A 24,014-nucleotide genomic window follows, 5' to 3' on the forward strand; every position below is an offset into this window, starting at 1 on the left:
TTTATTGCGTATCTAACTTCTTCTTGTAAAATTTTTGGGTGATCATTATTTTCTTCTATTGTTGGTATTGTAGTTTTGTTTCCTTGGTGGAAGATAGTCTTAAAATGGTTGGACCAGATTTTTCTTATATGTTCAATATTCCCAGTTTCAGTCATCTTGTTGTTTATCAATGTTACTGCTTTTGCTGAGAATTCCTTTGTAATTTCTCTTACAGTATCATGGAAGACTTTTAGGTTGTTTTGTTGGTATGCTTCTTGGCATTTCTTAGCTTTTGGCAATATGTCCTCTAAAATTTTAGATCCTTATCCACCCTATCACCTCAAGATCTATTATTTTGTCCACCTCCAAAAATATATCCCCAACAAGAGTCAAGTCTACATCCCATTTTTGTTTTACAAATTTTAAAACATTACATTTCATAACATTGAACTGGCATCCCCACTCATGTGCCTATTCACATCTTCTTCTATGAGCATCTGCTCTTCTCCTCATAGTTCATCCCCATTGCCTATCATCTACAAACAGCTGTATACCCCCATTCAAATCTTCCATAATATCATTAACATACAGGTTAAACAGCAATGGCCCTAAAACAGACATCTGAGGCATACCACTAGTGACTTTCTTCTTCTGGGATATTACTGCCCCATACACAACTTGTTGATACCTATTGGACAGCCAATCTGCAATCCAATGCATTAGTCTAATATCCAATCCCATTTGCTCTAGTTTGATTATCAACTTATAATGTAGTAATCTATCAAAAACATTTACAAAGTCTAAGTATACTACTGAGTATCCATCTCCAATGTCTAATGCTGCTGTCGCCTTAATGTAAATAAGTAAGTCGATTATCAAAACATGATCGCCCTTTAGCAAATCTGTGCTGTTCACCACAGATAGCACAATTAATGTGAAATTATCAACCTCTCTAACACTTTAATCACAACACCTCACAGTGGTACACCCAGAGGGGGAGAGGGGGCATGGTCCCCCTAAAGAAAAAGGAAAAACAACAGTAGAAAATTTTCCAAAAACCTTTTCCTAATTAAAATTAATTTATTTTATTTATGTTGTGTCGTGTCTTCTATTTCTATACTACTTATTAATTCGCGATCATTGCAGATTGATCACGAATTTACAGCATTATACATGTCCACAAGGAGATGTGTTTTGCATTATGGGAAAGTGATGAGAACTTAGTTCACCTTTGCCATGAGTTGCCCCAGTCCTGAAGATACTTCAGGTGCAAACTTTGTTTGCTTACACTTGGATAAAGGATTAAATTAATTAATGAAATAAAGAGCCAAAAGGCTTCACTTCGGCAATGTAAAAATTATTTAAATTAAGGGGATATTTAATCCCACATTATTTTAAAGCCAAATAAGAAACTCTAAGATAGAAATCAAAGAGTTTCATGCCGAATATAGCAAATTATAAAAGTTCAGCGAGCCCAAGCATAAGCAAACACCTGGTAATCCGGACTCGGAGTAAAAGTGGATAAAGCTACAATCACTGTTCTTAGTATTAGCCCTAATGTAAAACACATCCCCTAGGAGACGTATTTTGTTTACATTAAGGGATAGGTCACAAATCAGACCAGTTTCAACCTTTATTGAAGTCTCATCAGTAAGTAGGTAGACCAATAATACTAAGGTTGTAGTGATAATAGCTTTAATACTTTACAGAATGAATTGTTCGAAAGGTGCCCAAATAAATTAATGAAATAAAGAGCCAAAAGACCCTTAATGTTTTACATTAAGGGATAGGTCACAAATCAGACCAGTTTCAACCTTTATTGAAGTCTCATCAGTAAGTAGGTAGACCAATAATACTAAGGTTGTAGTGATAATAGCTTTAATACTTTACAGAATGAATTGTTCGAAAGGTGCCCAAATAAATTAATGAAATAAAGAGCCAAAAGGCTTCACTTCGGTGATGTAAAAATTATTTAAATTAAGAGGATATTTAATCCCACATTATTTCAAAGCCGAATAAGAAACTCTAAGATAGAAATCAAAGAGTTTCATGCCGAATATAGCAAACTATAAAAGTTCGGCGAGTCCAAGCGTAAGCAAACACCTGGTAATCCAATTTATTTGGGCACCTTTCAGACAACTCATTCTGTAAAGTATTAAAGCTATTATCACTACAATCTTGGTATTATTGGTCTACCTACTCACTGATGAGACCTCAATAAAGGTTGAAACTGGTCTGAGTAGTGACCTATCCCTTAATGTAAAACAACATACGTCTCCTAGGGGATGTGTTTTACATTAGGGCTAATACTAAGAACAGTGATTGTAGCTTTATCCACCTTTACTCCGAGTTGCCCAGTATTGGATTACCAGGTGTTTGCTTATGCTTGGACTCGCCGAACTTTTATAGTTTGCTATATTCGGCATGAAACTCTTTTGATTTCTATCTTAGAGTTTCTTATTCAGCTTTGAAATAATGTGGGATTAAACTAAATATATAATTTATAGTCTAACCAAGCGAAGAAAAAAAAAAAATCCCCAAATGCTTATTCCACTTTTCATGTCAATTTTTCGAATGATGCTGCCCAGAGTAGATGTGAAGAGATTAAGTGATAAGAAATCACCCTGACATACTCCTCTACTTAAGTTAATTTTAATTAGGTGATTGAAAAGAGTGATATTTGTTGTGCCTTCTTTGTAAATATCTTTTATGAGCTGGATATATGCTATTTTTACTCCTTGTTCTATTAAAGCTTGGAATACTGCGTTATGTTCAACAGTGTCAAATGCCTTTTTAAAATCTATAAAAAGAAAACAAAGCGGTGTCTGGTATTCTCTGCATCTTTCTGTTAGATTGAGTAATAGTTTGAATGTGGTCTACTATCGAAAAGATTTTTTTGAACCTGGCCTGTTCTTTTCAGCTATTTTCCTTGATGGAGGTTTGTATTCTGTTTAGAATGACTCTGGTGAATATTTTATATGTATGTAATAATAGACAGATGGGTCTGTAATTACTGATGTCATCTTTATTACCTTTTTTTAAAGCAGAATTATAGTCTTTGATGTTTTCCATTCAGTAGGTACTTTCCTTAATTGTATACACTGAGTACATCTTTCTGCTAGAGCTTCAAAGAGTACTTGTACACCCATTTTTAATTCATCAGATTTTATATCGTCAATTCCTGGTGATTGGTCAGTTTTCATATGGTGGATAGCCATATTTACTTCTTCAGGTAGCATAGATGGTTTTTCCAAATTTTCATCTAGTACTGGAGCCGTGACTACTTGTTTAGATGAATATAGGTACTCATAAAACAATTTTATTATTTTTTCCATTTTACCTCAGTTTATGTGCCTTTTTCCTAGATTGTCTATGAAGGCTGATGTTAGTGGTCGCTTTAGACTTATTTCTATTTCTACTTTTTTTTTAAACTGCTGTGGAGCCTAACTGCTTCTGCCAATTTTGTCATTCTATATATAATATAGTCATCTTTGATATCTTGCCTCAGTTGTTTACAGATAATTTTATATTCTAAATAGTCTTTTCCTGTATCTTTCAGTTTTCTTCTTTTCTTCAATAGTTCTATCGTTCTTGCTGATAGGCATTCCCTGGTCTTAAGAGGAAGTTCACAGGAGGCTCTTTCTTTGCTATTCAATAAATGAATTAAAATTTGTTAAATCTTCGTCAATGTCATTTTTTAATTTCCAGTCAGTTTCTTCCACATTTTTTGTAAATTGTTCTGAATTTATCTTTTTGAGCATTTTTTATGGTTGAACTATGCTCATTTGCATTCTTCATTTTTTCTAGTATTTTGAGTGTGGCAACATTTTTTACTATTCTTTTGCAATTTGTTAGAAAGAAATCAATTGCATTTCTTGCCTCTTTATTTGGAGATTGCCAAATCCATCTTTTTCCAGTTCTCTTTTTAAAAAAACTATTCATAAGTAAAGCCTTTCTGCTTCAACAAATTCTGCTAGGAGTTTGCCTCATTCCTTTAATTTCCCTTCCCCCCCATGGTCCAATGTATTTTTCTTCACTAGATCCTGTACCAATCTTTGCATTGAAATCTCCTATAGTGTATGTTGTTTTCTTCTGTAATGTTTCTTGTAGGTTTTCATAGAAGTTTTCTATTTCTTTTTTGTCAGCTGTTGAAGTAGATGCATGGACTACTATAATTTTTATTGTTACTGTTTCTCCTATTTTTAATTTTGGTGTTCCTAGAAAGAAATGGATTGTGCAAGAAATAATATTTTTAGTTAGCTTTTCATTTATGATGAAACCAACTCCTCCAACCCTTGAGCATTATCTGAAGATCCCAGGAAGATTTGGTTGCCAATGTTCCATTTTGCTGTTAATTCAGAGCTTCTTCAGGTTTCACAAATAGCAATGACATCAAACTTTACATTTACATTTTGCAGTTCTCGAAACAGGAAATCAATATGGAAGTCTGAAGACAGAGTTTGAGTGTTGAAAGAACTCTGTCTTCAGAGTTCTGAATAAATAAGGGTCTAATTTCCAGATGGTAGTCTACCTTCTTCTGCAAGATTCCTAACACTCCCTACTCTTGCAGATTCTTCACCACAACCTTGGTGGGACTGCAAAGAATCCTGCAGGACTAGGGGCCTTATTCTTCTTCTACTTGATGGCATCTTTGCAGTGGTCTACAGCACTTCCCCTGACCATGGTTCTGAAGTGTGCCTTTGGTCCATGGCTCCTTATTCATTATTCAGAGTGGCCCCACTTGTGATTCCCTCATCCAGCACCTGAGGGATGCTCTTGGCAGGGGTGAAGTCCTCCCCAATAGCACGCTTAATCTCTTCATTCATCCATTTCACCCTATCCTATTTAACCTTCTGACCTTTGGAATACATTTGCTTTCTCCAGATATTCTTTGATTATCCCCCATGCATTGTGAACATCCTTCTCTTGCAGATCTTTATGCCACAGTATTGCTTCAAGCTGCCTCCTAAGTGTTACTCACCAACCAGCCCTGTGGTTTCACATATATCCTTACCTCATTGAATAACTTAAGGAATTCACAATGTACAAAGGATATAAATTAAATTAAACTTTAATCTATATTTCCAATATTTCGGCAACATCACATTGCCATCTTCACAGGAACTTAAAATAAAGACATGTGCATGCAGGCACTAAACGCAGTAAATGAGGACGAAGCAGTCCTGATGGTGTCCCCTAGCAGACTAAGTAGGTATTCGTGGCTGTTGGCCTGAAGGTCTTCTGATGTAAGTCTCCCAAATTTGGGGCAGTCTCATGCAACCAAATTTGTTGAGGTTTGGCATGTTTCTTAGTGCTGAGGCTGATTCCATGAATAGCCTTTCAAATTTGAATTTACTATGGTGTATTACCATGGCTTTCTTCCACCGTATTCTGTGGCATGTATCCAGAGCATGCTCTGCAAGACCAGAGTAGCTGTACTGGTGAAACCAGATGTAGTCCTTGTGTTCTGATATTCACTGTCCTGCCTGTTTAGCCAAAGTAGGACAGCTTACAGCTGCAAGGGACCTGGTATACACCAGGTAGGTCTAGGGGAAGAAGTGGTTGGTCTTTAGAAAATGCCAATTTTTTATATGGTCTGTAACAAGAGGTCAAGTCATGTTTTTTTTAAGATTTTGGTAATTTTTTCCGAGGTGCCTCGGATGTAGGGAATGGTGATTGTTTTAGAGTAATCCTTGTTGTGAAATGGAGGAAGGGGATTGTGGTTAACTGGGTTCAATATTTTTTGGATTTTTTTTTTTTTTTGGGGGGAGGGGTAGCCATAGGCTGAGAAAGTGTTGAGGATGTGGTTTAGTTCTGTGGTTAGGGCACTGTCATTTGAACAGATAAGTTGGACCCTGTTGTGTAGTGTCTTAATGGCTCCACATTGTTGTGAGGGGGAGGGATTGTTGGTGAATGTATCTGCCTGTATGGGTGGGTTTTCTATAAACTGAAAAAACCAAGGACTACACCGGTTTCACCAGTACAGCCACTCTGGTCTTGCAGACCATGCTCTGGATACATGCCACAGTAATACACCGTAGTAAATTCAAATTTGAAAGGCTATTCATGGAATCAGCTTCAGCATTAAGAAACGTGACAAACCTCAACAAATTTGGTTGCATGAGACTGCCCCAAATTTGGGAGACTTACATCAGAAGACCTTCAGCCCAACGGTCAAGAATACCTACTTAGCCTGCTAGGGGCACCATCAGGACTTTTAGGAGACACAATAGCTTCCTGCTTCATCTTCATTGACTGTGTTTAGTGTCGGCATGCATGTGTCTTTATTTTAAGTTCCTGTGAAGATGGCAACGTGATTTTGCCGAAATATTGAAAATATATAAATTAAATTTAAATTTAATTTATATCCTTTGTATGTTGTGAATTCCTTAAGTTATTTAATAACATGTTTAACTAATGTCTAAGCCTTTCTACGAGAATTACTATCATACATGGAAATTCCATCGCACGCAAGGCCCACAATTATGGTAAAATGAAGCTGAAGCTATCAAGACAACTCAATCGTCTGACCTTCCTAAAACACTGCCGGGATAATCAGGTAATCCCAAATTGTGTTAAATCAAGCACCATTTCTTTTAGAAAAAGGCTCTCCGAATTTATGACTGTGCCAGCCAAGCTCTGCTACAAGAACAAATTGCCGCCACTCACATTCTCCTAGCTGACGCTAACTTAGTTATTCAGGTGCTTGAAGAAGAGCTTTCCAGCACTTTAAACCACGAGCTTTGGTCAATTTTGTACGACATCTTGTGCACTGCTGCGAATAAAGAATTTTAAAAAATACGAGGTCGACATATCAAGGAGCAATTAAAAAAGAACTCGACCTCCAAACCAAAACTTCCCACTGACACTGTAGTCAGCCTTTCTTCAGTTAATTTGAAGCCTGAAGCACTCAATGCTCTCTCACATGGCCAAACTTCGCCATTGCTCCCAGAAAAATAACAGCCAAGGATATAATGATCCAAATTGAATGCGGATCCACCACCTTCCATACCACATCGCCAACAATATTATACTGGATGTAGCTTGTGTTCTCACCAAAGCAAGACCACCAAAAACCAACATATCAAATAGGGAATATAAAACTCTGTTGAAAATGAAGAAAAACAAAGAAATAGTAATCACCAAAGTGGATAAAGGTAACGCCACAGTAGTACTTAACCAAATGGATTACACAGGTAAGCTTAATGCTCTATTATTAGATCGGGCTACTTACCTTCCTACTGAATACAATCCCACCAACTCACAAATAAGAAAACTTCACAGGCTCCTTAAGAAGGTCACTTCTTGGCCTGTAGAAGTCACTAACAAATTAACACCGTTTAACTCCACCCCCCCCCCCCTGTATATATGGACTCCCAAAAATACATAGAGAAAATTTGCCATTACATTCCATAGTGGATGGCATTGATTCCCCCACATACAAATTAGCTAAACATTTGGCCAACGCGCTTACACACACCATCACACATAAAAAACTCAGTCCACTTCAAAGCCAGCATAGAAAACCTTACACTCCAACATATTGACAATGGTCAGTTTTGATGTCTCCTCCTTATTCACAAATGTCCCACTACAAATAGAGGGGACAGCCATGGGTTCACCACTCTTCCCACCCTTAGCCAACTTCTTTATGAAGACTTTTGAAGAGAAAGCCTTAAACTCTGTCCCACAAAAACCAACCATATGGCTTCACTATGTTGATGATGTGTTTGCTATTTGGCGACATGGCTCTGATACACTCCTCTCCTTCCTAACACACTTAAACAACCAACATCCCAGAATCAAATTCACCCTGGAAAAAGCCTCCCTTTCTTAGACACACTAGTCGCCCACCAGCCTGATGGAACCTTGGTTTTCTCAGTTTATAGAAAACCCACCCATACAGGCAGATACATTCACCAACAATTCCCCCCCCACACACACACACAACAATATGCAGTCATTAAGACACTACACAACAGGGCTAACCTTATCTGTTCAAATGACAATGCCCTTACCACAGAACTAAACACATCCTCAACACTTTCTCAGCCAATTGTTACCCCCCCCCCCAAAAAAATCCAAAAAATATTGAAACCAGTAACCCCCCCCCTCACAACAAGGATTACTATAAAACCATCACCATTCCCTACATCCAAGGCACCTCGGAAAAAATTACCAAAATCTTAAAAAAAAAATAACTTGACCTCTTGTTACAGCCTATATAAAAAACTGGCATCCCTTATCTGCTCCACTAAAGACCAACCACTTCCCCGAGACCTACCTGGTGTATACCAGGTCCCTTGCAGCTATAAGCTGTCCTACTTTGGCCAAACAGGCAGGATAGCGAATATCAGAATTTCAGAACACAAGGACTACATCCGGTTTCACTAGTACAACCGCTCTGGTCTTGCAGACCATGCTCTGGATACATGCCACAGAATACAGTGGAAGAAAGCCACGGTAATACACCATAATAAATTCAAATTTGAATGGCTATTCATGGAATCAGCCTCAGCACTAAGAAACATGCCAAATCTCAACAAATTTGGTTGCATGAGACTGCCCCAAATTTGGGAGACTTACATCTTGTGTAGAGGCTTAAGTGCTGTGAGGACATTATGTTGGAGGTTTAATGGATTTTTTACAACACTCAAAAAGAATTAAAATAGAATTTAATACTTCCTATATTTCGTCCTAGTCACTAGGACATCTACGGGGATTACAAAGACAATTAATGTAACATGCACACAAAAACTTACAATACTAAGCCCAACCACGTAGGTGACAATAAAGTCCTATCTAGGTGGAGCGCCCTCTAAGGGCAGTTGTAGGTGGCCTGGAATGTAAGGTGGGACCTCTGGTGATGACTGTTTCCCAAATCTTCGGAAGCTTAATGCAACCGTATTTGTTAAGATTTGGTTGGTTTTTGAGAGCTGCTGCTGCTTCTAAGAAAAGTCTCTCTTTCTTGAATTTGCTGTGGTGGAGAATGATGGTTTTCTTCCATGATACTCTGTGGGTAGTGTCCAAAACATGGTCAGCCAAGCCTGAATGGCCATAGTTGTGTTTAACGATGTACGACTTGTGTTCCTCTAGGCGGATGGATGCTGATCTGCCTGTCTGTCCAAAGTACGCAAGCTTACAGGAACAGGGTACTTTGTAAACTCCAGGCAGAGAGAGAGGAGGGAGCTGATCTTTCATAGAACGGATAAGGGTAGCCAGTTTGCGGTAGGGCTTATATTCTGTGTGTAGGTTATACTTTTTTAGTATCTTGGCTATTTTTTCCGAAGTGCCACGGATGTAGGGTATGGTGATGGCATTTTTAAATTCTTGTTGATGAGAGGGACGGGGAATGGAGGGGGAATTGATTATTTTTTTGATGCTGTGTTCGCTGTAGCCATTGGAGAGGAAAGTTCTGTGTATGTGGTTAATCTCAGTAGTGAGGGCGGTTCCACTGGAACAAAGATTGTGGGCTCTCTTGGTAAGGGTTTTAATGATGCCATATTGTTGTGAGGGGTGGTGGTGGGAGAGTTTGTGAATGTATCTGCCTGTGTGTGTGGGTTTTCTGTATACAGTGAAGGCAAGTGTATCATTAGGCAGGCGCGTGACTAAGGTGTCTAGGAAGGGTAAACAATTGTTCTTTTCCTTTTCCATAGTAAACTGGATTCTTGGATGTAGGCTATTGAGATGACCAAGGAAGGAATCTAATGTGTCTGGGCCATGAGGCCAAATAGAGAACACATCATCTACATATCTTAGCCAGATAGAAGGTTTGAGTGAGGCTGAGTCTATGGCTCGTTTTTCGAAATCTTCCATATAGAAATTGGCAGGGGGGGTGAGAGGGGGGAGCCCATGGCGGTTCCCTCTATCTGCTTGTAGATTTTGTTATTCCAAGTGAAATACCCAGAGTTGATGGCAAAGGAAAAGAGATCTAAGATGTCAGAGGGAAAAACGTTTTCTAAGAGAGATAGAGTGTCAGTTAAGGGAATATTGGTAAACAAGGAGGAGATATCAAAGCTTAACTAATATGTCTGTATTATTCAAGGTTAAATTTTCTGTGAGGGCTTTAAAGTGGGTTGAGTTTTTTATATAGGAAGCTGAATTTCCGGTGAGGGGGGGACAGAGAGTTGGCCAGCTGTTTAGACAGTCTGTAACAAGGTGCATTGGTGGCATCTACTATAGGCCTGAGTGGGGAATTAGGTTTGTGGATTTTTGGTAAACCGTATATTCGGGGGGGGGGAAGGGAGCGGAAAGGTTTAAGTTTTTTCGTGACGTCGGGGGGCCAGGAGGTTACTTTTTTAAGTAAGATTTTTAATTTCTTAACTTGCGTTTTTGTGGGGTCGTGTTCTAGCGGGATGTAGGTAGCGCGATCGCGGAGGATGATGTTCATTTTACGATTGTATTCGCTGGTATTAAGGACAACTGTGGCATTACCTTTATCCGCTCTGGTGATGACGATACTTTTTTCTTTGCGTAGTTTCTGGAGAGCCATGCGTTGGGAATAAGATAAGTTACTTTTTGGAGGCGAAGAGTGAACGAGGATGTTGGCTACGTCGAGTCTGATGTTGTTGGCTACCTCCGACGGTAAGCGACCGATCCCCCGTTCGACGTTAACCATTACATCGAGCACCGGCACTTCTTTCGGGGCGACGGCAAAATTACGGCCGAGTCAAAGTTCGCTGACGGCATCATCGTTGAGCCTTTTGGACGAGAGGTTTATTACTGTCTGGAGCGGTTGAATTTGTGGTTGTGGTTTGTCTTTAACCAGGTTGTTGTATTTCTTGACGTGTTTGTTTTTTATTTTCTGAAATTCTCTCTGTGCGGAAGTTTCCGAAATGTCAGAGAGAATCGCCCAAAGTTCAGGGTTAAGAACGGTGGAGAGCTCCGCTTGTAAGGAGCCAATGGCGGCGTTCGTCACTGCGATGGCGGCACGAGTAGAGGCGATTTGCTCGCGTAGTAATGCTAAGCTGGCACGTTTGTATATCCGGAGTGCTCTTTTGGAATGGACTTTGGAAATAAATCCTTACAAGCGGAGCTCTCCACCATTATTAATAGGTGACTATTAATGATGTGCTATCATTTTCCTCCATATTCTATTTTTTGGTGTCTATTCATCAGCCACCCATTTATCCATATCACTCGGCTCATGCCTATCCATATTTGTTGCAGTTTGCATAATAGAGTTCCATGTGATATGTCAAATGCCTTAGCAAAATTCAGCAACATCATTGTGTAGCCATTCCTTTTATCGAACTCAGCTGTCCCTTTATTATAAAAGAGTCAGTAGATGACTAAGGCATGGTGCATCCTTCACTAAGCTATGCTGTCCAGTGTAGAGTATCATATTCTAATTCATCCATTAAATCTATTAAATGAAAGAAATTTTAAAATAGCAGTAATCACTGAAACAAAAAAAAAAAAATTAAAAGGAACTATGAAAACTGAAAATTTTAATGTGATATACAGTGGAGTTGATAGAGACCAAAGAGCACAAGCAGTAGTCATGATTCGGATCCATAACTCCCTTTCAAAACAGTTAAAATATTATAAATTATGGAACGAAAGAATAATAGAAGCCAGAATAAAAATAGATAGAGGCTATTAACAATAACTGGTTTATATGCCCCAGAAGAAGGAAGAGAACAGGATAATATTGATTTTTATAATCAGCTATAAAACATATATTCTTCTTCTTATTGTGCTATCTTCTATCGAAGGTCAGCGACCATCTTGGCGAACAAACTGCGATCTTGTGTTAATCTGAGCAGTTGTGCACTGCTCTTTCCTGTCCACGTCTTGATGTTGTCAAACCATGATATTCTTTTTCTTCCTCTAGTTCCTTTGCCATCAATTCTTCCTACCAAAATAGTTTGTAGAAGTTGGTATTTGCTGTTTCTCATGATGTGTCCAAGATATGATGTTTTTCGTTTCTTGATTATTTGTAAAAGATGTTTAGCTTTGCCAATGGATTTTAAGACATCTTCATTGGTAATTTTTTCTGTCCATGATATCTTTAGCATTCTTCTGTATAGCCACATCTCAAAGGCTTCGATTTTCTTGATGGTTGTCGCCTTCAATGTCCATGTTTCAACTCCATAGAGCAGAATAGACCACACGTAGCATTTCAGCATTCGGCATCTGACTTCCATGTTTAGGTCTTTATTGCAGAATAGTGTTCTCATTTTCATGAAGGACTGCCGTGCAACTTCAATCCTTGTCTTTATATCTATTTCTGGATCCCACCGTTCGTTATGCCAGCAACCAAGATATTTATATCTTGACACTTGATCAATATTTTTCCCATTGAGTGTCAGTTTCATTGATGAGACTGGATGTTTGCTGATGATCATGTATTTTGTCTTGTTGATGTTTATATTTATTCCCATTCTTTGGCTTTCTATGTATACTCTGTCAACGAGTTTTTGGAGATCCATAATGTTATCTGCAATTAGCACGGTGTCATCTGCATATCGTAGGTTGTTAACAATTTTTCCATTTATTGTGATTCCCTCTGTACATTCTTCCAATGCTTCCCCCCCCCCCCCACCCCCCCCCCCCCCCACCCCCCCCCCCCCCCACCCCCCCCCCCCCCCACCCCCCCCCCCCCCCACCCCCCCCCCCCCCCACCCCCCCCCCCCCCCACCCCCCCCCCCCCCCACCCCCCCCCCCCCCCACCCCCCCCCCCCCCCACCCCCCCCCCCCCCCACCCCCCCCCCCCCCCACCCCCCCCCCCCCCCACCCCCCCCCCCCCCCACCCCCCCCCCCCCCCACCCCCCCCCCCCCCCACCCCCCCCCCCCCCCACCCCCCCCCCCCCCCACCCCCCCCCCCCCCCACCCCCCCCCCCCCCCACCCCCCCCCCCCCCCACCCCCCCCCCCCCCCACCCCCCCCCCCCCCCACCCCCCCCCCCCCCCACCCCCCCCCCCCCCCACCCCCCCCCCCCCCCACCCCCCCCCCCCCCCACCCCCCCCCCCCCCCACCCCCCCCCCCCCCCACCCCCCCCCCCCCCCACCCCCCCCCCCCCCCACCCCCACTGATTTTTGCTGTAAGCTAAATGATAGAAAGACACTGGGAATTTGGAAAAACCCGTTTATGGTATTTCTTGATTTTGCAGCAAATTCAAATATGAAAGACTATTCATGGAATCAGCATCAGCCATAAGAAACATGCCAAACCTCAACAAATTTGGGAGACCTACATCAGGAGAACTTCAGCCCAATGGCCAAGAATACCCAATATAGCCTGCTAGGGGGCACCATCACAACTTTAGGAAAAACTGTAGCTTCCTCGCTTCGTCCTCATTTACTGTTTTTAGTGCCTGTGTGCACGTGTCTTTTCTTAAGTTCCCATGAAGATGGCAACGTGACGTTGCTGAAATATTAGAAATATATATTAAAGTTTAAATTAATTTATATTCTAGTATATGTTGTGAATTCCTTAAGTTATTTAATAATCATTTCTTGATTTGTAAAAGTCTTTGATTGGGTTCAATGGGGAAAAAGTCTAGATAAGTTTCAAATAGGTATGCATAGAAGAAGAAAAAATAGTGATAAAGAATATGTATGTTAAGCCTAAGAGCTGTGTGAAGACTAAATTTGGTAATTCAGAGTGGTTTGCATCACTAGAAAGTATGCCTTCTAGTGATGGAAGTTAAGACCAGGAGATAATTAGGAAGATTGCACTAGGTCAGACTTTTTTAATAGTGTAAGTAGTCTACTTTGGGACAGTGAGGTCCCACCTAGGTGCAAGCTTTTGGTTAACAAAAGGAGGGTGTGAGCAAGGGATTGAGAAGAAGGTTTTTTGCAAGGAGAGTTGTGACTGATTAGAATGCCTTATCTATGAGCATGATGTCTGCAGAGAATTTGAATATGTTTAAGGCAGAGCATTATGAGCTGTGTGTGTATGACAAAGGACCTCCTAGATGAGTCTTTGACTCCATGGAGTCTTAGGATCATAATAATAATAATAAAATGGACTACAACACGGAAGTGTGTTATCTCCATTGTTGCTGTTCATTGTAGTGATGAACAGTATCCTAGATGTGGTTAATGACCAGAAAGGAGAAACAGCTGCGTCTGCAGATGATGTAGTGATTTGGGCACATTCAGAACTACAGAAGAAACTGGACAAATGGAAAGTGTGAGAGAGAATTATGCATTACGTATTAACAGTAGGAAGAGTGAAATCAGGGTTTCAAATCCTAGTGGAAATGTAAACATTAATGATGTTAGAATCAATGAGAAATATTTTAAGAGTAGTGAAAACTTCAAATATCTGGGAAGTATATTTTCTAGTGATGTAAGTCTAGACAAGGAGATAATGAGAAGGATTTCACTAGCTCAAACGTTTTTTTAACAATGTAAGTATTCTACTTGCACTTAAGTGAGGTCCCACTTAAGTGCAAGCTTTTGATTAACAAAAGTTACTTTTTGCCCATTTTGGCATATGTAGCAGAGACATGGAGACTAACAAAAAGAGACATGAATAGAATACAAGCAATGGGAATGAAAGTTTTAAGGACAATGTTTGGCAAAAACAAGGAAAGATAGAATAAGAAATGTAGGCATTAGGAATAGTTTAGGGCTAAAAAATGTTGAATAAATGCTCATGAACTCTCGAGGTGATTTGGACATCTAATGAGAATGAACTTAAAATACCAAAAAAGAATGCATGAAATAAAATTTGAGGGCAGGAAGATCACAGAAAGGTGGAGAGAGAGACCAGATAAGAGAAGATCTAGAAAAGAGAAACTTGAACTGGTACAGTGTTCATGAAGGAAGAATTTGGAACGATAGAAAGAAATGGGAAGATTTGATCTGCCTGACCTGACAGTTTCTGTCAGAACAGTTGTTGCTAAAGAAGAAATCAATTAAATTTCAAAAATATAACTGTGATTTTTTGTTTAAGGGGAACCTATCCATTAAGGTTGGTCAAACTATTATGCTATTACTGTAGATAGGCAAAAAAATAAACTTGTTCACATTTATCTTGAATAGGTGTGGATTGTATTCCATGGAAACACATAAGATGGCAGACTGTTACAGAGGGCAGCTTTTTTGTGGGAAACAAGACAAAGTTGTGTTTTGGTAGAACTGAAATTGACAAGATTATCCAAATCCCACTCATGAATGTTTTGAAGATCTGTATTTAAGGTGGTAGTGATTAAGGCCGGGGAGATTTGTGTGCATTGTTGAGTTTGTCACATGAAAAGGAGGAATGCAATATGCTATTGTCAATAAAATTATGTATTGGGTTGGTAGTCTGCTGGAATAAATCATTTATATATAGAAGGAATAGGGTGGGTGAGAGAAGAGCATCTTGTGGGATCCTGCATTGGTTGTATACTTAAAACAGGCCTGCACAACTTGATTGTCTTTGAGGGCCAAACCTAACTTGGATCACATGACCAAGGGCCAGATCACTTCAGACCTAGAATCTTAGACTAGTCCACTGCAGCTAAACTTAAGTAAATTTGTTAGTGGGTCTACAGTAAATACTAATCAATATGCATATTTAAATTTTTTAGAGAGTTACAATTAAAATTATAATCAAAATTATTTACAAACAGATATAGCTGCAAAATTTCTCAATAAAAACCACTTAAACATAAACACAAAGTTTACTAATAATTTCACTGTAAATATCACACTTATTCTCAGTGAAATATCAATGACTGAATGTCACATTGTGACATTCAGAATGTCACAATGTAACACATTGCACTTCTCTGTTGCCACTATTTTTATCAAAGTTTGGTGTCATGTTTGAAGTGGCCGTTCTTAATATGGCCTCTAAATTGATATCACTTAAGAACGCTGTTTGGTTTTGTTCAAGTTTATGACCGAAAATGTTTGTTCACAAGTATATGTGTGCTCCAAACATACAAAATACCTGGTAGGCAGTATCCAACAAACTTTTAAATTTATCCTGAACCAGAATAGAATAAAACTCTTGTAAAGTACTCTCCCTATGCTTGACCCGAGATAGTTTTCAGAACACTGGAGATCAATAACTTCCATCTGGAGTTCGACAGGTAGATTTCCTGCTTCGACAGAAAATGGATCCTCAATTACTTTTATGCGGACTTTGTCTTCATTACTCAATGGCATTCTTTTCTGAAACTCCTCACTTAGAAGTGATATGTGCTTCTTACATTTTCCACCCACCATTAAATAATATTCTGATGGAATATTCTGTCATCGACAAGTTAAGAAATGTGACATATCCGCCTTAGCAAGTTGATTTTCAAACAAACTTAATTTCATTTTGAATGCCTTTATAAGAGACATTAACTGAAAAACAAACTTATTTTTTCCTTGAAGTTGTAAGTTAAGGTCATTCAAGTGACCCAAAATATCACACAAGAAAATAAATCTTGATTCCATTCTTCATCCACTATTTCTGGAAATTTTTCCATATCCTCTTGAGATTCCAAAAATTCAACTAGTTCATTTTTTAGAGCAACAAAGAGTGACAAAACTTTACCGTGGCTCAACCCAACTCAGATCCCCGTACTCAGCATCATTTTCTTCTAGAAACGCCTGAAACATTCTGTGTTTCAAACCCCAAGCTTGAATATAGTTGACCAGAGCAAATACTACTTTAATCACATGATCAAACTGCAAAACCTTTGAACATAACACCTGCTGATGAATTAGGCAGTGAAATTTTGTCAATGGTTTACCTGCATACTGTTCAATAAATGTTACAGCACCAATACTTTTTCCACACATAGATGAGGCACCATCAGTGCAAACTGCTACTAAATTCTTGAAATTTAAGGATATGTTTTCAGTTACACACATCTTTAATTTTCTGTGATCTCCTTTCCTGTTGTTCTTCCTTTCATTGAACACAAACCAGCAAGCTCCTCTGTCACCTCAAAATTCTTATTAACACCTCTTACATATATTAAAAGCTGTGCAGTATCTTTCATGTCAGTACTTTCATCCATAGCAAGCGAATAATAGACAAATTCACCAGCCGATTTTTGCAGGTTATCTTTAAGATCCTCGGCAATATCAGCCACCCTGTGCTGAACAGTCACATTGGACAAACTGATATTTTCAAAATTATTTTTCTTATCAGGACACAATTCGGAAACGGTAATCATCAGATGCGTTTTATCAACTCTCCCTCAGTAAATGATTTGCTAACACAAACTATTTCTTGTGATATTTTTAAGCTTACCTTTGTGGCAACTTCACTTGCAGATGTCACTTTTTTAAAGGCTTGTTGCTCACCGCTAAGGACTTTCAATAACTTTGCTGCTTTTATTTGCTTTTCACTTGCATCCAACTTGCCAAGGTTAGGATGTTTCGATTCAAAATGACGTCTCAAATTGTATTCTTTCAGCACAGCGATAGATTCCCAGCAAACAATACACACTATTTTGTCCTTAAACAATGTAAAAAAATATTTGTTTGTCCTCTCAGGGTTAAATGTTCGATGTTCCGAATCTATTTTACACTTTTTACTTAAGCTCATTGTATCAAGATTGACAATATTAATTACAAAAAACTAATGATGAAAAACTCACAATATATAATGCAGGTTACGATAACAGTTATGTAATGTGCTGCTCCAGCTACAGCCAACCACTACACTGCCAAAGCCAGTCAAGGCATGCCCAACTTTGTGTAATGCGATTCGTTCTTGTTCGTAGACATCAAGTCGTTATCACGGAGATGTAACTTTGAATTTCCCTGCAGAGACACCAGCTGCAGGGAAATTCAACATCACCTGAAGTGAGTGTCCCGTCAGAAAGATGGCAGTCCAACTGCACAATTCAGGGGGCAGACCAAATGATGGGAGCTTACTTAATGGGTCTGGCACAAAGGCCTGTTCGGTGTTTGGGACTCACCAAACTTTGGTGAGTCCCAAAAGCCTTAGAGATATCAACCACTTGGGACTCACCAACTTTTCCATGGTATTTGTCTAGGTATGGGTGACATAACTAAGTGGATCACCTGTTGACAGACAGTGATGGAATCCATACTGACAGTCATTTATTAGCTGAGGGTCTTCAAGATAGCATAGCTGTTGAATGTTGATATCTCTTTCCATTACTTTGGAAAGAACTGGAGTAAGAAAAATTGGATGGTAGTATAAGGGTATAGATTTGTCATTATTTTTTAGGGATATTGAATAATAGCTTAATTTCTAGACTGCAGGATATATCCAGTGAAATAAAAGAGAGAGAGAGAGAGAGTGTAAAAAGATGACACAGAATTGGAATCGACTCAGGGGCACAGACCTTTAGGGCAATTGAAAGAATGCCATCAGATACCTGGAAACTTTTGGGCATCCAATTTGAGCAAAATTTTCCTGATCTATTTTTGCTGAAAGGCCACACTACACATTGGGTGTAGAGTGTGTGGAATGGTTGGGGGAACATTTACCAAATCAGCAGAGCAGGAACTGGAGGAGAAGTAGGAAGCCAGGAGATTGGTTTTTTTCTGTGAGTGGTGATGCAACAGTAGTGGGAGCAGTGAACAGAAGTTGCAACCAATGGTTTTGGCTAGAGATCAGAATGCACTGCTGCAATTTGAATAGGATGAAAGTTATCCACTTTTAGCTCTCTCTCTTTCTCTCTCAAAGTCAGAGTTTGATGTGTTGATAATTTTCTTGCAGCTCTGGGCTTTGGTGTAAACAGCATAAGAGGATGAAGTTTTGGATACAAGCCAGTTATGCTTGATATGCTTGATTCTTCTCTTGTACACCTGTGGGAGAACCAGGGTTTAGATAGGGAAGAAATTTAGGGTGGAATGAGGAATAAATGTTTCCATGTTGATAAGAATTATTTCAGTGATGCTGTAATATTTCGTTATCTGTGCCATTGTTAAAATATTGTTTATTTATTTGTATCTTTCTTTCACTCTTCCTTTAATATTTATTTATTTTACCTTACTTACTTTTCTTATATTTTCTTATTTTTTCTTTACTTTCTTCACTGATATAATATACTAATATACTTCCTTAAGAGTGTCTTACTCAACCCTACTCAGGAATGCTTCCTTTTCGGACACTGGCAAATTTTTTTTTATTGCTGCGCCAGCCAGAGTCCTATAATATGAGCTTATTCAAACTTCAGGGAATATTCCTAGGTTAATTGGTATTCATTCTAATATACACTAAATAGATATTGGTACTAATTGCAATCGTGGCCAATAATCTATTACTCAAACACTTTCATTAAGTTCCCTCCCGCTATGGTTCTAAATTTTTGCAAGTGGTAATTTGAATTCTCGAAATCAGGCATGAGTCAAGCATATACAACAAAACATGTTTATTGGAACAAATTACACTTTACAACTATAATTGGAATAGGATACTAAGCTTTTCAAAATCTCTTGTTAAGTTAGTTACTCAATGCTAATTTAACAAAACACTCACAGATCAAATTGCTAATCACACACAAACTATAAAACATTAAAACTAGCTAACTATGTTATTCTAAATCAAACTCTTATTGCATGCTACATTTAAAGACATTTCACAACCTGTCACTATTCTGGTGTAGATCATCTACAAAATTACAAATTCACATATAACCTCAGTCACATGCAGCTAAAATTTCACTCCTGACATTCCTTTGTTCAGCTGAATTACTCTATCTCAAAATACAAATCCTTATTATAGTCCACTATGAATTGTCCACTTAATATAATCTAACATTAAATTCTGTCTCATTCAAACATATAGTAAAGGTCTTTACGTTACCCAATCTTTTTCCGAAGGTCTGTTAACGGCCACGTGTTATTCGAGTCCTCCTTCGATCGGTTGCTTCTGCAATAGGCTTATGACTGCGCCGTCCATTTTACATTCTTCCGGACTCAAACTTCTCACTGCCTCGATACAGTGTTGTCTCTGCTCCTACTTCAGTGGGACGTCCAGTGACTAGCACAATTTCTGCGTAGGCCGATGATTCGCGTGCTGCTTGTCATGGAATCTTGTTCAGCTTACTCAGAATGCCTGTCTGCTATCCGGCATTATGGGACCCTCTCGCTCGTCCCTACTCCGTCTACTAGTCAGGAATCCTCGAGGTGAAGTCAGGAACAACCAGAAAAAAAGCCTTGTATTATCGCGCGCATTGCCTTATATTTCATCCCCTCTTTTCCACATGACCCTTAATTTTCATGCCCTCAAGATGATCCTCAAAGTCCTAGCTGCCGTTAGGTGCTGTATTCTAGGAAATACTGCTTGCGTCATCGTATGCAGTACCCTGCGGCATTACGGCCGACACGTGCGTATGTAACTCGACCTTTGCACTCGTACTCTTAACTTCTTTGGTGACTTATTAAGTTTAAGACAGCTTAATGGGACAAGATTATACTACTATTTCCTTATTACAAATTAATTAATCCGATAATCCTTCAGTTTAGTTTTCAACTACAAGATTTTTCTAGTGCGATTTACATGAGAACCAAGAATATGGGTTCACTCTTAAAAATATGCCAATTAAATATAGAAGGCATAAGTAGGTCTAATTGCGATGTTCTTACTAATCAGAAACCTACTAATAAGAGGGAAAATACTGGATATAACATGATTAATAGTATAACCCATTCCAAATATGGTGTGGCAACATATATAAAAAATGACATTTCCAATTATAAGATCTGTGAATCAAGCATCAGCAAGGACATATATAGTGTGTCCATTATGATATCTGGTTATGCTATAACCAATGTGTATAAACCTCCCTTAGTTAAATGACCTGATCAAGTACTGTCCCAGCAACAATATCCAAGCATAATCTTGGGAGATTTTAATAGTCATCACTCCCTTTGGGGTTATAGAGAGGATGACCTAAATGGCACCTTACTAGTGAACTGGATGGAAAATCAGAATCTCTATCTGTTCTCTGATGGCAAAGATAAACCAAGCTTTCTCTCCTCTAGATGGGAAAGAGGATATAACCCTGATTTGTGTTTCTGTGCTGTGGATGATAATGGTGGCCATATCCCCATCTCTAGGAAAGTATTAGACAATTTTCCAAATAGCCAACATCAACCCATAATCTAGTAAGTAGGCCTAAATATTTCAATTATAAGAACAGTATTAAAATCTAGGTGGAACTTTCTCAAAGCTGACTGGGAATCTTTTAAGAAACAGTTTGATACTGTTATAAGATTCATAAAGCCTACTGTAAACAATTACAATAGATTTGTTGGCATTATTATTGGTGCTGCCAAACGAACTATTCCAAGAGGTTTTAGGAGAGATTATATTCCAGGCTGGAATAGTGACAGTGAAAGACTGTACAAAGAATTCTCTACTAATAATAACCCTACAATAGCCACTGAGCTGCTGAAGTCTCTCGACAATGCCAGAAAATACAAATGGATTAAGACAATGAACAATTTTAATTTTACTCATTCCAGCCGAAAAGCTTTGTACCTGATTAGGAAGCTTGACACTAATACAAGAACTTCTGGTAAACTGCTTGCCATAGATCCAAAATACATCACAAAGCATATAGTTTCAATGATTAAATATCCTCAAGATAAAGTAGCTACAAGAGAGGTGAAACAAAAACTAAAAAAATCTTAAAACAGATCTCCTACCATCATCACTATCTCAGGCTTTCACTTCCCAGGAACTTATCCAGGCAGTTGACTCATTGAGGACTGGGAAGGCAGCTGTATTCAATAACATCTACCCCAAATTCATTAAGAACTGTGGCCCCAAAACTATTAAATGGCTTACTACTATGTATAATAATATCCTGGACTCTAGCATGCTTCCATCAATTTTTAAAAGATCTAAAATGGGGGCTCTCCCATCTTAAAACCTGGCAGAGCCCCAACAATTGTTTCCAACTACCGTCCTATCTATCACCTTGCTGAGCATCTGCCTTAAACTTTTGGAAAGAATGAGATACAACAGAATTTCTCCAAGTATAGTTCGCCCACCGATTACAGATCCTTCGACACTTCTGCGCATCTCAGAAAAAGGAGAATCCATTCCGATAATAGGGTAATCAGTCCGTATAGTGGGATGAGTTGTTTATTATTACCGGTCGGAAAATTAACTTCTCTTTTAAGATTATTGTAGTTAACTATGTTGCTTGTATAACAGTTGGAAATTTTTACCTATAAAGCATGTGATTTCGCGTGTTGGTGACCAATTCGGACGTCCTTCATTTCTTTCTCCCCTTCAGCATGAATCGACTATTCTTGGAAAGACGCGAAGCAGGGACCTACAAACGGTGGGCGAACTATACACATAACAGAACTCCTCAGGAACAGGCTGGCTTCAAACCTGACAGAAGCTGTTATGATCAAGTACTGGCCTTGACAACCTTCATAGAGAATGGCTTTGAAAAATAATTGAAAACAATAGCAGTATTCATGGACCTCTCTGCTGCCTATGACACAGTGTGGAGAGAGGGTCTCATTTCAAAATTCTTAGAAACTATCCCATCACCAAAACTAGCTAACCTACTTAATCAAATCTAGCAGACAGATGGATATAAATATCTCTCAATGAATCCAAAAGTAAATTCTTTAAGATTAAAAATGACCTACCTCACTCCATTGCTTTTTAACTTATATGTTAGTGATATCCCAGTGATAACATTACGGAGATTCATGTATGCTGACGATATTGCCACTGCAACTCAACATTCTACATTCCAAAAAGCTGAAACATCTTAACTGAAGATCTGGCATACTTGATAAATACTTTAGACAATGGTGATTACAACCCAACCTGAACAAAACCAAAGTCGCATCCTTTCATTTAAGTAATATCCAGGCTAATTATATCCCAAAGTTTACTTCAGAGATAAACAGGTGAAATTTAACAATCATCCAAAATACCTAGGAGTTACCCTAGACAGAAGTTTGACATTTAAATATCATCTAGAAAATACTGCTGAAAAATTAAAAACTGTAATAATATAACACATAAACTTGTTGGTACTTCTTGGAGTGCTGATGCTAACACACTGCGCACTACCACACTGTCTTTGGTTTATTCTACTAGAGCATTGTGCTCCTATATGGCTGAACAGCACAAATGCTTCTTTAGTCGATGTCCAGCTGAATCAAACTATGAGGATAATCACTGGTGCTCTAAGATCTACTCCTGGCTACTGGCTCCCAACTCTCAGCAATATAGCCCCTCCCTCGCTTTGCAGGACCCAAGCTTTAAGCAAATTATGGACAAAAATAATTGGAAACAGTTCCTTCCCTATCCACCAAGACATTTCCTTCTATACCTCACAAAAACTGAAATCCAGGCACCCTGCCTGGAGGAGTGCAATACAAATGAACAACCGAACTTTAACTTATGCGAGTCATGGGGAGAGTATTGGCTTCAACATACCTCCAATCTTCCAATTCCCATTTTAAATCCAACATCTCGTCTGGAGGGCTTCGATCTCCTTAGACCTGTATTCCAACTTTAAATCGGATCAGAACATGACATGGGAGATGTAAACATCTCTTGCATAAATGGAACTGGTCCGATACTCCAAACTGTAAATGCGGAAATGGGATTCAGACCATCAATCACATTGTGCTTCAGTGTCCTATGTAATTTTTAATCATTTCAACCTATTGTACCCCTTTTAATATGATTTTTACAATTGTTTTTATGTTGTTTTATGTAATATGTATGACATATGTCATATATGTCTCACCATCTTCTGAGACCTGTATACATCATACACTAAATAGTAATAAAAGTACTGTTACTATCAGCATTATTATTACAACATGGTCTACATAAAATCAACTGACTAATCACAGACGTTCTAAGTATAGCTGTGCATACTATCAAGTATTAATGCTAATACATAAAAATTCAAAACTTGAGTCCCTATACTGTCCTTTACTTTAGTAACATAAAGGCTGCCCATTCCTTTAGTAACAAAATGGCTTACTTACCCACCAGAAAGATGAGCACTTCTACCACAAGAAAGACATCTATGAAAGTATATAAAAATTAGCTCTGACTGACTACTTGTTAATTTCAGTTTAACAATACATATATGGCAATATACTATAAACCTATAGAACATCTGGA

At 38.7% G+C, this 24,014-nt stretch overlaps 1 long non-coding RNA gene across 1 annotated transcript in view; it reads right to left on the minus strand.

Moving 5' to 3' along the window:
• LOC150095788 (uncharacterized) overlaps nucleotides 1-24,014 on the minus strand; it is a 98,620-nt gene that overhangs the window by 16,598 nt on the left and 58,008 nt on the right. Inside the window, exon 2 of the long non-coding RNA XR_016550031.1 lies at nucleotides 23,876-23,914. This is a non-coding gene — a long non-coding RNA (uncharacterized LOC150095788). The remainder of the gene's footprint in view (nucleotides 1-23,875; nucleotides 23,915-24,014) is intronic.

Source organism: Typopeltis vanoorti, chromosome 20 (genome assembly GCF_054136105.1).
Source record: "Typopeltis vanoorti isolate ZY-2024b chromosome 20, IOZ_Tvanoo_1.0, whole genome shotgun sequence".
Taxonomy (NCBI): Eukaryota; Metazoa; Arthropoda; class Arachnida; order Uropygi; family Thelyphonidae; genus Typopeltis; species Typopeltis vanoorti.